Source organism: Drosophila ananassae, chromosome XR (assembly GCF_017639315.1).
Source record: "Drosophila ananassae strain 14024-0371.13 chromosome XR, ASM1763931v2, whole genome shotgun sequence".
Taxonomy (NCBI): domain Eukaryota; kingdom Metazoa; phylum Arthropoda; class Insecta; order Diptera; family Drosophilidae; genus Drosophila; species Drosophila ananassae.
In genome coordinates this window covers 2,664,213-2,679,465 of record NC_057932.1, presented here as the reverse complement: position 1 = coordinate 2,679,465, position 15,253 = coordinate 2,664,213, and the positions used below count along the sequence as shown (strand labels likewise).

Sequence of the window (15,253 nt, the reverse complement as noted above, 5' to 3'; positions counted from 1 at the left end):
ATGTTGAAGCTGAGGCTCATATGGTAAAGTCGGCAGAGTAAAGGCACTAGTGGCCGGATTTGGTTGGAAGATATTTTTGAGGTGATTGGCAAACGTGCTGGCTCTGTCTGCATCGCTGCGCGCCCAGCCGCCTGTGGGATTTCTAATAGGCATCACTGTTTCTTTCGGTGAGCTTAGAGTTGGGTGAGCTCTCCATAGTGAGTGTTTTGTACTAGAAGTTGACAATTGCTCTATATAGCGGCGGTGGACATAAGCTTCTTCTTGCTGTAGGGCTTTAGTAAGTTGACGTGAGGCATGTCTAAAGCTTTGCTTAGTAGATGGCGATCTGTGGAATTGCCACTCGCGACGTGAACGCCGCTTTTCGAGGACGAGCTGTTCGATTTGTAGATTTGTCTTTTTTTGCTTTGTGTATTTATAGTTTGCGATGTTGAGGCTCGAGCTGCAGAGACGAGTACAGACTCAAGTGAATTAACAAAGCTGTCTACGTTGGCTTCATCGTGGAGATGAGGACTTAGCTCAATGTGTGAGCTGATATATTTTCTGTACTTAACCCAATTGGTTTTCTGTGAGGTCAATTTTAATGGTTGTTCCAATGTTCCTGGATGTCGCAGTAGAATAAACAGGACAGGCGAGTGATCAGATGAAAGATCCGATAGGCAATTGGCGCTTATCAGATTTTTAGGGATGTTTTTGGTAATCGCAAAGTCTATTAAATCTGGTAGTTTCCTTGGGTCTGCCGGCCAGTATGTTGGTGTGCCAGAAGAAACATAGTCGAGCTTGTTCTTGGCTTTGATAATTGCATTATAGAGCTGCTTCCCTTTTGGAGTCACGAGACGGGATCCCCAGTGTGTGTGCTTGGCATTGTAGTCTCCTGCTGCTATGAAGTGGTCTCCAAGTGTGTTGAAAAACTGCATAAACTCATCTTCAGCTATATTGAAGCGAGGGGGGCAGTATACGGCGGCTAGTGTAAGTTGGTTGCCAGTATTTAGTTGTACATTTATAGATGTGGCCTGTAGGTAGTTTTTAGCAAATTTGTTTTGATAATGGTGCTTTATGCGGCTTCTGATTAGAATTCCAGTCCCACCATGTGCTTTACCATCTGGATGATTTGTTCCGTAGAATGAATATCCTTGTAGTTGAAAATTGTATTTGTTTGTGAGGTGTGTTTCCGAAAGCAGCATTACATCGATGTGATTGTCGAGTAGGAATTGAGCTAACTCAAGTTTATGTTGCGAAACGCCGTTAGCGTTCCACGTAGATATCCGTAGGAAAGCCATTATTTGGATTGTTGTGAAACCAGCATTTGAATCAATAGATTTTGGTTTCGCATTAAATCTTGCATAGTTGTGCGCATAAACGACATAAATTCCGTCAGGCTTTGTTGTAGGCTGCATATCATAGCTTCAAAGTTGCTTTTTGGCTGCTCTGTTGGTTGATGTTGCTGAGCCGTGTTCGGTTCTTGATATGCTGATTGCAGAAATGAGCTTCTTGAGGCAGGTGTCGCCGGTCCTGATTTTAAGGCGCTTGCGTATGTCACATTTTTCTCAACGTTAATGGGTCCTAGTGAGGATCTGGCTGCAGTCGAGAAGAAGACTTCAGGGTTTGATCTGGACGCCGTGAACTGTCCATTTTGGGTGCGGGCAGCTATTCCTTTCTGGTGGATGCGACTTTTCAGCTCCTTATAGACTGGGCATCCTCTATAATTAGCAGTGTGATTGCCACCGCAGTTGCCGCACTTTTTCGAGTTGCTGTCATCTTTGCTCGCTGGGCAGTGTGCGGAGTCATGAAGCTCTCCGCAAACTATACACACCGGGCGCAGTTTACAGTATGACCTTGTATGGCCATATTCCTGGCAGTTCGCACATTGTACCGGGCCATTGCGTTTGTGCGGTTCCTCAACTGTAATTCTGCGGTGCAGCAGGTACTGAAGATTGTATATTGGGTGCACTTCGTATTTCTTCAGGAGCTTGGTTTCTGGTTCAAGCTCAACCTTAAAGAGTGGCTGCGGCTTTCTATCCCTGTTAAGGATATTAAAGACTGTCTTGGCGCTAAAACCCTTCTCCTGTAGCGCCTTTTTTTTATCTCTGCTGGCGTTACTTCGGGCTCTATGCCCTTAAGTACGACTTGCAGGCCCTTGCTGCTTTTTAGCTGGTACGTGTAAAAGTTCTTTTCATTCTCGGTAAGATATTTTGATAATACTCTATAGTTATCTTCAGACTTCATTTGAACTTTTGTTTCTTGAATGTTGCCCTTTACAAGGGGTATTATGTGGAAGTTATCCTTACCAATAAGCTCAATAATTTTGTTGACAAGAACATTGGAACTTTTTTCGCGTATATAGATAGGCGGAGGTTTTGGCTTCCTTTTCCCAACTTCAGTGGATTCGACCGCCTCAACCTCATCGGCGTCTGCCAAGATTTTAAATCGGTTTGAGTTAATGGGCGTTTCTTTTGCTACTAGGCTAGCATTGCCACGGGTTATTTTGCGTTTGGAATTCAGGGGGCTCAGCTTCCTTTTGATTTGGATGTAGCGATCCATGCCAGTCTGCACAGCCGGCTTAATATAGTCATTGTTTTTGTTTTTGTTTTGGTTTTCGGGCAGCGCGGACGTATTACTATTTGCGCTGCTAGCTGATGACGTCGTTAAACGCGCTGTCGATACAGTTGCGGTTGTTGTTGTTGTTACTCCTAATTCCTCTAAGGAAACTTTCCTACTTGAATGTCAGACTTACCCACGGGGGGTTTTCACTCAACTCTTCCAGCTTCCCTAGAAGACTCGGTCCCGATTTGCTCCAGGGGCCCTCCTTATATAGTGCCAGAGGCGCCCGTTAATCCTTGCAAATCTACTACCTGCCGTTAATCCTCCGCTCATTTACTTTTCCGTTAGCTTTCTCCAATCCCGCCGTCTTTCTATCGGCGAGCTTTCTTTATTGTCCCTCCCCCGATTGCCCTGCTTGGGCTTCCGATCCGCATTGTTTTTGTGCCGGTCATCGGACTTCGTCCAGATACCCCGCGATCCCCCCCTGGACATTCCAAATGCATTTCTGTGTTTTGGGCATTTTGTAAACACAGCTGCGCAGTCGCCGGCCGCTTCGTTCCCCGCCGTCCCCGCTGTTTCCTATGACCTTCGAAACATTTACTTTTGAAAGAGTGAAGGCAGCTAATTTATTTTCAATTCAGTTTTAAGCACTAGCATGGATGATCTCAACAGGTTTCCTATTAATGACAAAGTGAAGTGAGCTATTTTACTCTATGGTCGCCTGAACGTACCTTTGACGTACTGTGTAAAGGTGGGGCATTCGCTATATCGATATCGTACTGATTTTTCAGCATGGATCGTATAGTTTCCGAATTAAACGATGCCTTATTATCGCATTATCGCATTATTCTGACAGTTTATAACAGAATCCTGCAGTTTATAACGATTTCGGCCACTATTTTAACCATTTTTGGAAAATAATAGTCAAGCAGCACTTGTCTAATATTGGCCTGAGTCGCTCTGTGAGCCCAAATCTTTTTGGTCGTCCGGTTGGATAACGTCCGCCACCTTGCAATACCAAAATTTAGTGGCCGGGTAGAGCCGAACGAGATTATTTTGAATACGGGCCAAGACTGGAAGCTTACAATGTATGGCATTCACGACGTTACTATGTCTTTCATTAAGTCCACTAATGTCTTCCAATGAGAAAAATCAATTTGATGGCGAGTCTTAGTATCAAACACTATAAATAGTTGCTTATTTGACGTGGATCCCTCCTCCAATATGGTTAATGACTCTTTACTGTGAAAAGTGGTTCGATCTGACTCCACTGAGCTTTGCAAAGCGTTAATTCCTTGTCGCGACAAAGTGTCCGCCTCACAGTTTTCTTTCCCAAGCTTGTTGTCCTTCCAGCGCTTGCGTTTTGAATTAGGATTCTTATTAGAGACCGCAAATATAAGGGACTGATGGTCCGTGAATATGTTTGCCACTTTTCCCATAGAGGTAGTGGAGAAGACTATCCAAGGCCCATACAATTGCTAGTAGCTCCCTTTCGTTCGTGTCATAATTTAATTCCCTTTCTTTCAGCGCTCTTGATTTCATTGTTATAGGCCTATTTTCCTGAGACAAGACATATGCCAAAGGATAGGAAAGGAAAGGAAAGGTCAGTTGTCAATTCAAATGGTAGCGTAAAATCTGGGAAATGAAGAATAACGTCCTCTGAAGCGAGGATAATTCTTTGCTTATCAAATGCGGTAACTGGTTATCGAACCTCACTGAAATGCCTTTAATATCTCCGCAATATGGCCAACATGAGAGTCTTCAGTCTCTGAAAAGACGATAAAGTAATCCACATAGACGTCCACAAACTTGTGAACCAGAGTCCAATAGGACTCTGCAAAGCAGGAAAGCACCTGATCGACCACGGATGAAGATATTGGCGGTTGGCAAAAGCACTTCAGTATGGCAATCCTACGACAAGACGGTGTTGATTGACTAGGAAGGTGGAGTAGCGACGGCAACACGAGCGGTGGAAATCAAGCCTCGTACTGGTGGGGAATTGTTAGAGCTGGACAGCTGCCCGCAATGATATAACAAGGCATGATGTCGGCGATTGCACGTGGGGCAACGGGAAGCTGAACATCCGCGTGCAAAATGACCATCCTCCAAACATACAAAACAGCGGGTCAACCGTCGCACTTCGTCGTACCGTTGACTAATTGGCAAGGCAATGAAGCTTGGACAAGGAGGTAGGAAGCGCGTACGCCAAAACAGCACACAGAGCGCATAGAGCTGGATGGGCGTTAATAACCATGCACGACGAACGGTTATTCGAAGATCTACCTCGGCCCACTTGGTTACCTGGTGGATACGCAGCCAAAGAAAAGTCGGCGCATTCAAGAGTCCGGCACCTTTCCTTCAAGAATCGTGCCATGGACTCCCAAGAAGGACAGTCTGGAGGAGCAAGCATCCTTGGATCTCAGCAGCTGATCCGGAACTCATGAGAGCCCTCATATACCAATTGAACCGATTCGATAGCTCCCGCAAAGTAGCAACAGACCCTGGCTCGACCCCACGAAGCTGCAGGATCTCATTAATGTGAGACTGAAATATTAAAAGCCGATTACTAAAACGATTGCGCAATAGGTCAAGGGCCACATCGTAGTTCGCGTCAGTAATATTCAGCGCTCTCACCGTCTCCAAGGCTGACACCCGCAGGCATGAAATGAGCCACCGGAGCTTTTCCACTTTTGTTAGGTGAGGATGGCCGTCAATCGTGGTCTTAAAAAGGGCGTAGAAATCCGGCCAGTCGGTATAGCCGCCGCTGAATGTTGGCATCGGCAACGGTGGCAAGGAGGGGACTGGCTTGTTGGCATGGGTGAGACAACGGAACCATCGAGAAGTGTAGAGTGGGCAGCGATTCTCATGGAGCGCTTGGTAACCTCCACCTAAATGTCCACCTGCACATCAGTCGCCAGCTGCGAGAATCTCCAGTACAGCTCACTCCCGATCTCACTGAAATTAAGCTCCTCCAACTCATCTTTATGCGCGGTAAACCGCTCACGCAAACGTTTCTCCACTGACTCCAGCGCCATAATGGTGCAATCCTCATTCTGCACTGCAGCCCTCCCCCTATGATGCAGCGCCTCCTTCTCCTGGCAGGTCAGCTCTTCTCCGCAGCATACTTTCCCAGCTTGCGGAAGCAGATCCAATAGTTCCACATCCAAACTCCTTCCCGTAGATTTCCAGCGCGTGTGATACAAATCGAAAACCAAGATATGTTTTTGTTTTTTATATATTTTTAAAGGGTATTATGATTTTTGTCAAAAGTGTGCAACGCAGTGAAGGAAACATTTCCGACCCTATAAAGTATATATATTCTTGATCACGATCACCTCCTAAGTCGATATAAGCATGTTCGTCGGTCTGTCTGCCTGCAGTTATTGTGGATCCATACTTTGTTTTTTCTGTACTATATGTTCGGCCGCCTCTTCTCTTAAAGCGAGGTTACTTAGCAGAACAACCAAGTCTTCAGACTCTTAATCGCTCAGCGAGCGAACAACACACAAAAAGAAGTCTCAAAAAAATTAAACCGTCGCCAAGCTAGCCGCCAAAAGCTAAGCGCTTAGGAAAGAAAAAAAATAAATTACCCTCATTTCTTCACTTTAATGCCGATACTGTTTTCAAAAATAAATGTTTTTTAAGAAATGCCACAAATATATATTTAAATTTAATTATCGTTTCATTTAATTTTTTCTAGCAATTCATAAAAAAGGTTTCACATGAATCTATGAAAGTTCTCGTTCTTTTTTTTCACAGTCTTCTGTGCGGTCCAGAACAGTCCGTCCTAGGGTACCAGTTTTAAGATGATGATTTTATTTTTCCTCGCGTCTTCGAGGCTTGGAGATCTTGTCGGGGTCTACGACACTGTTGGGCGCCAAATAAGATAATAGAATATCTGGCTGCGAAAATTTTTTTTATTTTTAATCGGTATAGATTGAACGAGCGTTATTTACTCAAAGAGTGGTCCTGACTGACAACCAGAATCGTTTAAGCCAAAATGTTTCAGAAAACATTTTCCTGGTAGAACTCAATTAAAGCTTTTTACAATTACAGAAATACACTGCTGATCGAAAGACACAATTCTAAAAATCAAAAGCAACCAGCAGTCACAAATTAAAGTCGGCGACTGCGGCTACTGTTTCATTTTATCTGCATTGTAATTTTGTGTCACTAGACACGAACCCAGTGCCTATATTTTCCGTTGTGCATATATTTCCCGTTGTATTAGGTATCGGTTGAAGTCATGACTGAAGGGTTATCGATGTGGCTTGCAGGTAGTTTGTTGCAAGACTTTGGTGAACATGGTGCTTGATGCGGTCTCTTATCAAAACGCCTGTTCCACCATATTCTTTGCCGTCCCGATGGTCTGTTCTTTAAAATGCTGTAGAATAAATATGGCCTTTAATATGAAAATTGTATTTACTTTATGGTAATGCCTGCCGCTTAATGTTGATATGATTTTTTTGGAAGAATATTGTTCTCTGATATTAAGAGATCATACCATGTTTTAATTTTGGATTTAAGATCGTTTAACAATATTTTTATACCCTTGCAGAGGGTATTATAATTTTGGTCAAAAGTGTGCAACGCAGTGAAGGAGACATCTCCGACCGTATAAAGTATATATATTCTTGATCAGGATCATCCCCTGAGTCGATATAAGCATGTCCGTCTGTCCGTCGGTCTGTCTGTCTGTCCATCTGTCCGTCTGTCTGTCTATCTGTCCGTCTGTCTGCTGTCCGCCTGTCTGTCGGTTTCTACGCAAACTAGTCTCTCAGTTTTAGAGCTATCGAGGTGAAACTTTGCACACATCCTTCTTGCAGGTAGTACATAAATCGGAACGGTCGGGATCGGTCGATTATATCCTATAGCTGCCATATAACTGATTGATTGGAAATGCCATAACTTTGGTGTCTTTTAAGTTAGAGGGTTAGGACTTTCCACACATGTTAGATTTTGCCAAAATATCTTATGTACAAACTTAAATAAGTTGGATGAGTATTCCAAAGATATGATAACTGCTAGATGCCATTTTTAATTTTAATTGGAATACATACATTTCGAAAATGAAATGTACTAAAAACAATGATGGTAAACGCAATTACAAGGCCTAAATAATTTTAATATATGGTCAAATTTGATCAATTTCTTCTCTTAGGTATACAGTGCATACTATGGGTGATGGAACCTATATTTGTTCTGGACTTTCGTTCAGGGGACCATAAAGGTTATGGAGCAGTTAAATTTTTTCGTAAAGGAAAAAAAAATTGGAAATTGTCGGGGTGTGTTATTATTAAAATATTAAATAAAGTATTAAATACTAAACCTAATTTATAGTAATACGAGCATTGGCTACTGCGGCCTTCGAATCGAAATTATGGCTTATCATACAAGTTGTATCATATTAGATTTAGCTAATTATTTAAAACGTTGTAGAATGTTTTTCAATAGGAAGTATGCAGGAGAGTTGAAGGAATTTGGGAACCAAAGAGGGAAATCCTAATGCTTTTTCATTTTTTACATGTGTCCTCGATGTTCCTAACGGAGTGTAAACGATTCGAAGGCGAGTTGAATGAAGAGCACATTCGTCTACCAAGGTTTGTAGAGAAATAGGTTTACGTGCAGCTGGGGTTTATTAGGGAGTACCTGTGCCTAAAAAGTAACAAGTGCTGCTAGTTTCATTTCGCTAAGATAACCTCGAATTAAGTTCTGAATATCCATCGCGTTAACGGGATTAAAGAGGAGAGTTGGGGTAGACCTCATGTAACTTCCTTCTGATGCCGTCGAGAGCTTTCTGATTTCCATTATTATGGGGCGCTGTGGTGCCGAGTTTTGTAAAGCAGATACAGTCGAAAGATCGGACAAAATTACGAATTGTCCTTTGTTTGTAAAGGCGAACTCTCTGGCTTTTAAAAGTGCGCCATACAGGGTGCGCCATCTTTTATTGCGGGATGTGAATTTACTATAACTTTTTGAAAAAACATCCGATTTTCACAAATGAGGTATTTTTATTTATTTTGGTCGTTTACAATTTGTTTGGACTAGTTGTGGAACACAACATCAATTAAATGGCCGCACTTATAGGCCACGCCAAAACTGGCTCTTTTTGCTTTATTTTCCATCACTTTTCGAGCACTTCGATCGGTATGGCAGCCATTTCGGCTCGAATGCTGGTCTTGGGGTCATTGATAGTCTGAGGATTACAGGCGTAAAACGTCTGGTGGCGTAAAAAAAAGTTTGATGGCGTCAAATCCGGTGACCGCGGCGGCCAGTCAATATCGCCATATTTTGACATCAAGCGCCCGGAGAAGTTTCTCTTCAATAGGGCCATTGTTTGATTGGCAGTGTGGCAAGGATCACCGTCCTGTTGGAACCAGAAGTCGTTCAAACATTTTTCACGCATTTGAGGGAACACAAGGTGCGACAAAATCCACCGATAGCGATTTCCATGGACGGTTTCGTTCTGACGGGAGAAATATGGCCAATGATGTTTTTGGCGCAAACGCCGTCCCAAACGGTCACTTTTTGATCATGTAATGGCACTTCATGAATCACATGAGTATTCTCCGTCCCCCAAATGCGACAGTTTTGCTTTTTGACGCCTCCAGATAGCGTGAAATAGGCCTCATCGGTCATCAAAATTTGCACGTTGAGTTAGCACACATGAATGGTTATTTTCAATGTACAAAGCCACTATTTCGGCGCGTCGTTTTGGTGTGTCGTTTTCAAAACATGTCTGACCACGTCAATCGCATGACAGATGCGAAAGTTATTCAATCTTTACATCCCGTAATAAAAGATGGCGTACCCTGTATGGTAGTAGTTTCTTGTGTGGGATTGATGGGCAGGCTATCGCCTATTTTGAAAGCATCCCTTTCTTTCAGCGCTCTTGATTTCATTGTTATAGGTCTATTTTCCTGAGACAAGACATATGCCAAAGGATGAAGCGTCAGTTGTCAATTCAAATGGTAGCGTAAAATCTGGGAAATGAAGGATAACGTCCTCTGAAGCGAGGATAATTCTTTGCTTATCAAATGCGGTAACTGGTTATCGAACCTCACTGAAATGCCTTTAATATCTCCGCAATATGGCCAACATGAGACTCTTCAGTCTCTGAAAAGACGATAAAGTAATCCACATAGACGTCCACAAACTTGTGAACCAGAGTCCAATAGGACTCTGCAAAGCAGGAAGGCACCTGATCGACCACGGATGAAGATATTGGCGGTTGGCAAAAGCACTTCAGTATGGCAATCCTAAGACAAGACGGTGTTGATTGACTAGGAAGGTGGAGTAGCGACGGCAACACGAGCGGTGGAAATCAAGCCTCGTACTGGTGGGGAATCGTTAGAGCTGGACAGCTGCCCGCAATGATATAACAAGGCATGATGTCGGCGATTGAACGTTGGGCAACGGGAAGCTGAACATCCGCGTGCAAAATGACCATCCTCCAAACATACAAAACAGCGGGTCAACCGTCGCACTTCGTCGTACCGTTGACTAATTGGCAAGGCAATGAAGCTTGGACAAGGAGGTAGGAAGCGCGTACGCCAAAACAGCACACAGAGCGCATAGAGCTGGATGGGCGTTAATAACCATGCACGACGAACGGTTATTCGAAGATCTACCTCGGCCCACTTGGTTACCTGGTGGATACGCAGCCAAAGAAAAGTCGGCGCATTCAAGAGTCCGGCACCTTTCCTTCAAGAATCGTGCCATGGACTCCCAAGAAGGACAGTCTGGAGGAGCAAGCATCCTTGGATCTCAGCAGCTGATCCGGAACTCATGAGAGCCCTCATATACCAATTGAACCGATTCGATAGCTCCCGCAAAGTAGCAACAGACCCTGGCTCGACCCCACGAAGCTGCAGGATCTCATTAATGTGAGACTGAAATATTAAAAGCCGATTACTAAAACGATTGCGCAATAGGTCAAGGGCCACATCGTAGTTCGCGTCAGTAATTTCCAGCGCTCTCACCGTCTCCAAGGCTGACACCCGCAGGCATGAAATGAGCCACCGGAGCTTTTCCACTTTTGTTAGGTGAGGATGGCCGTCAATCGTGGTCTTAAAAAGGGCGTAGAAATCCGGCCAGTCGGTATAGCCGCCGCTGAATGTTGGCATCGGCAACGGTGGCAAGGAGGGGACTGGCTTGTTGGCATGGGTGAGACAACGGAACCATCGAGAAGTGTAGAGTGGGCAGCGATTCTCATGGAGCGCTTGGTAACCTCCACCTAAATGTCCACCTGCACATCAGTCGCCAGCTGCGAGAATCTCCAGTACAGCTCACTCCCGATCTCACTGAAATTAAGCTCCTCCAACTCATCTTTATGCGCGGTAAACCGCTCACGCAAACGTTTCTCCACTGACTCCAGCGCCATAATGGTGCAATCCTCATTCTGCACTGCAGCCCTCCCCCTATGATGCAGCGCCTCCTTCTCCTGGCAGGTCAGCTCTTCTCCGCAGCATACTTTCCCAGCTTGCGGAAGCAGATCCAATAGTTCCACATCCAAACTCCTTCCCGTAGATTTCCAGCGCGTGTGATACAAATCGAAAACCAAGATATGTTTTTGTTTTTTATATATTTTTAAAGGGTATTATGATTTTTGTCAAAAGTGTGCAACGCAGTGAAGGAAACATTTCCGACCCTATAAAGTATATATATTCTTGATCACGATCACCTCCTAAGTCGATATAAGCATGTTCGTCGGTCTGTCTGCCTGCAGTTATTGTGGATCCATACTTTGTTTTTTCTGTACTATATGTTCGGCCGCCTCTTCTCTTAAAGCGAGGTTACTTAGCAGAACAACCAAGTCTTCAGACTCTTAATCGCTCAGCGAGCGAACAACACACAAAAAGAAGTCTCAAAAAAATTAAACCGTCGCCAAGCTAGCCGCCAAAAGCTAAGCGCTTAGGAAAGAAAAAAAATAAATTACCCTCATTTCTTCACTTTAATGCCGATACTGTTTTCAAAAATAAATGTTTTTTAAGAAATGCCACAAATATATATTTAAATTTAATTATCGTTTCATTTAATTTTTTCTAGCAATTCATAAAAAAGGTTTCACATGAATCTATGAAAGTTCTCGTTCTTTTTTTTCACAGTCTTCTGTGCGGTCCAGAACAGTCCGTCCTAGGGTACCAGTTTTAAGATGATGATTTTATTTTTCCTCGCGTCTTCGAGGCTTGGAGATCTTGTCGGGGTCTACGACACTGTTGGGCGCCAAATAAGATAATAGAATATCTGGCTGCGAAAATTTTTTTTATTTTTAATCGGTATAGATTGAACGAGCGTTATTTACTCAAAGAGTGGTCCTGACTGACAACCAGAATCGTTTAAGCCAAAATGTTTCAGAAAACATTTTCCTGGTAGAACTCAATTAAAGCTTTTTACAATTACAGAAATACACTGCTGATCGAAAGACACAATTCTAAAAATCAAAAGCAACCAGCAGTCACAAATTAAAGTCGGCGACTGCGGCTACTGTTTCATTTTATCTGCATTGTAATTTTGTGTCACTAGACACGAACCCAGTGCCTATATTTTCCGTTGTGCATATATTTCCCGTTGTATTAGGTATCGGTTGAAGTCATGACTGAAGGGTTATCGATGTGGCTTGCAGGTAGTTTGTTGCAAGACTTTGGTGAACATGGTGCTTGATGCGGTCTCTTATCAAAACGCCTGTTCCACCATATTCTTTGCCGTCCCGATGGTCTGTTCTTTAAAATGCTGTAGAATAAATATGGCCTTTAATATGAAAATTGTATTTACTTTATGGTAATGCCTGCCGCTTAATGTTGATATGATTTTTTTGGAAGAATATTGTTCTCTGATATTAAGAGATCATACCATGTTTTAATTTTGGATTTAAGATCGTTTAACAATATTTTTATACCCTTGCAGAGGGTATTATAATTTTGGTCAAAAGTGTGCAACGCAGTGAAGGAGACATCTCCGACCGTATAAAGTATATATATTCTTGATCAGGATCATCCCCTGAGTCGATATAAGCATGTCCGTCTGTCCGTCGGTCTGTCTGTCTGTCCATCTGTCCGTCTGTCTGTCTATCTGTCCGTCTGTCTGCTGTCCGCCTGTCTGTCGGTTTCTACGCAAACTAGTCTCTCAGTTTTAGAGCTATCGAGGTGAAACTTTGCACACATCCTTCTTGCAGGTAGTACATAAATCGGAACGGTCGGGATCGGTCGATTATATCCTATAGCTGCCATATAACTGATTGATTGGAAATGCCATAACTTTGGTGTCTTTTAAGTTAGAGGGTTAGGACTTTCCACACATGTTAGATTTTGCCAAAATATCTTATGTACAAACTTAAATAAGTTGGATGAGTATTCCAAAGATATGATAACTGCTAGATGCCATTTTTAATTTTAATTGGAATACATACATTTCGAAAATGAAATGTACTAAAAACAATGATGGTAAACGCAATTACAAGGCCTAAATAATTTTAATATATGGTCAAATTTGATCAATTTCTTCTCTTAGGTATACAGTGCATACTATGGGTGATGGAACCTATATTTGTTCTGGACTTTCGTTCAGGGGACCATAAAGGTTATGGAGCAGTTAAATTTTTTCGTAAAGGAAAAAAAAATTGGAAATTGTCGGGGTGTGTTATTATTAAAATATTAAATAAAGTATTAAATACTAAACCTAATTTATAGTAATACGAGCATTGGCTACTGCGGCCTTCGAATCGAAATTATGGCTTATCATACAAGTTGTATCATATTAGATTTAGCTAATTATTTAAAACGTTGTAGAATGTTTTTCAATAGGAAGTATGCAGGAGAGTTGAAGGAATTTGGGAACCAAAGAGGGAAATCCTAATGCTTTTTCATTTTTTACATGTGTCCTCGATGTTCCTAACGGAGTGTAAACGATTCGAAGGCGAGTTGAATGAAGAGCACATTCGTCTACCAAGGTTTGTAGAGAAATAGGTTTACGTGCAGCTGGGGTTTATTAGGGAGTACCTGTGCCTAAAAAGTAACAAGTGCTGCTAGTTTCATTTCGCTAAGATAACCTCGAATTAAGTTCTGAATATCCATCGCGTTAACGGGATTAAAGAGGAGAGTTGGGGTAGACCTCATGTAACTTCCTTCTGATGCCGTCGAGAGCTTTCTGATTTCCATTATTATGGGGCGCTGTGGTGCCGAGTTTTGTAAAGCAGATACAGTCGAAAGATCGGACAAAATTACGAATTGTCCTTTGTTTGTAAAGGCGAACTCTCTGGCTTTTAAAAGTGCGCCATACAGGGTGCGCCATCTTTTATTGCGGGATGTGAATTTACTATAACTTTTTGAAAAAACATCCGATTTTCACAAATGAGGTATTTTTATTTATTTTGGTCGTTTACAATTTGTTTGGACTAGTTGTGGAACACAACATCAATTAAATGGCCGCACTTATAGGCCACGCCAAAACTGGCTCTTTTTGCTTTATTTTCCATCACTTTTCGAGCACTTCGATCGGTATGGCAGCCATTTCGGCTCGAATGCTGGTCTTGGGGTCATTGATAGTCTGAGGATTACAGGCGTAAAACGTCTGGTGGCGTAAAAAAAAGTTTGATGGCGTCAAATCCGGTGACCGCGGCGGCCAGTCAATATCGCCATATTTTGACATCAAGCGCCCGGAGAAGTTTCTCTTCAATAGGGCCATTGTTTGATTGGCAGTGTGGCAAGGATCACCGTCCTGTTGGAACCAGAAGTCGTTCAAACATTTTTCACGCATTTGAGGGAACACAAGGTGCGACAAAATCCACCGATAGCGATTTCCATGGACGGTTTCGTTCTGACGGGAGAAATATGGCCAATGATGTTTTTGGCGCAAACGCCGTCCCAAACGGTCACTTTTTGATCATGTAATGGCACTTCATGAATCACATGAGTATTCTCCGTCCCCCAAATGCGACAGTTTTGCTTTTTGACGCCTCCAGATAGCGTGAAATAGGCCTCATCGGTCATCAAAATTTGCACGTTGAGTTAGCACACATGAATGGTTATTTTCAATGTACAAAGCCACTATTTCGGCGCGTCGTTTTGGTGTGTCGTTTTCAAAACATGTCTGACCACGTCAATCGCATGACAGATGCGAAAGTTATTCAATCTTTACATCCCGTAATAAAAGATGGCGTACCCTGTATGGTAGTAGTTTCTTGTGTGGGATTGATGGGCAGGCTATCGCCTATTTTGAAAGCATCCCTTTCTTTCAGCGCTCTTGATTTCATTGTTATAGGTCTATTTTCCTGAGACAAGACATATGCCAAAGGATGAAGCGTCAGTTGTCAATTCAAATGGTAGCGTAAAATCTGGGAAATGAAGGATAACGTCCTCTGAAGCGAGGATAATTCTTTGCTTATCAAATGCGGTAACTGGTTATCGAACCTCACTGAAATGCCTTTAATATCTCCGCAATATGGCCAACATGAGACTCTTCAGTCTCTGAAAAGACGATAAAGTAATCCACATAGACGTCCACAAACTTGTGAACCAGAGTCCAATAGGACTCTGCAAAGCAGGAAGGCACCTGATCGACCACGGATGAAGATATTGGCGGTTGGCAAAAGCACTTCAGTATGGCAATCCTAAGACAAGACGGTGTTGATTGACTAGGAAGGTGGAGTAGCGACGGCAACACGAGCGGTGGAAATCAAGCCTCGTACTGGTGGGGAATCGTTAGAGCTGGACAGCTG

At 42.9% G+C, this 15,253-nt stretch overlaps 1 protein-coding gene across 8 annotated transcripts in view; it reads left to right on the top strand.

The window, feature by feature from the left end:
- LOC6495015 (ran-binding protein 16) overlaps positions 1–15,253 on the top strand; it is a 454,675-nt gene that overhangs the window by 44,778 nt on the left and 394,644 nt on the right. The window lies entirely within an intron of this gene.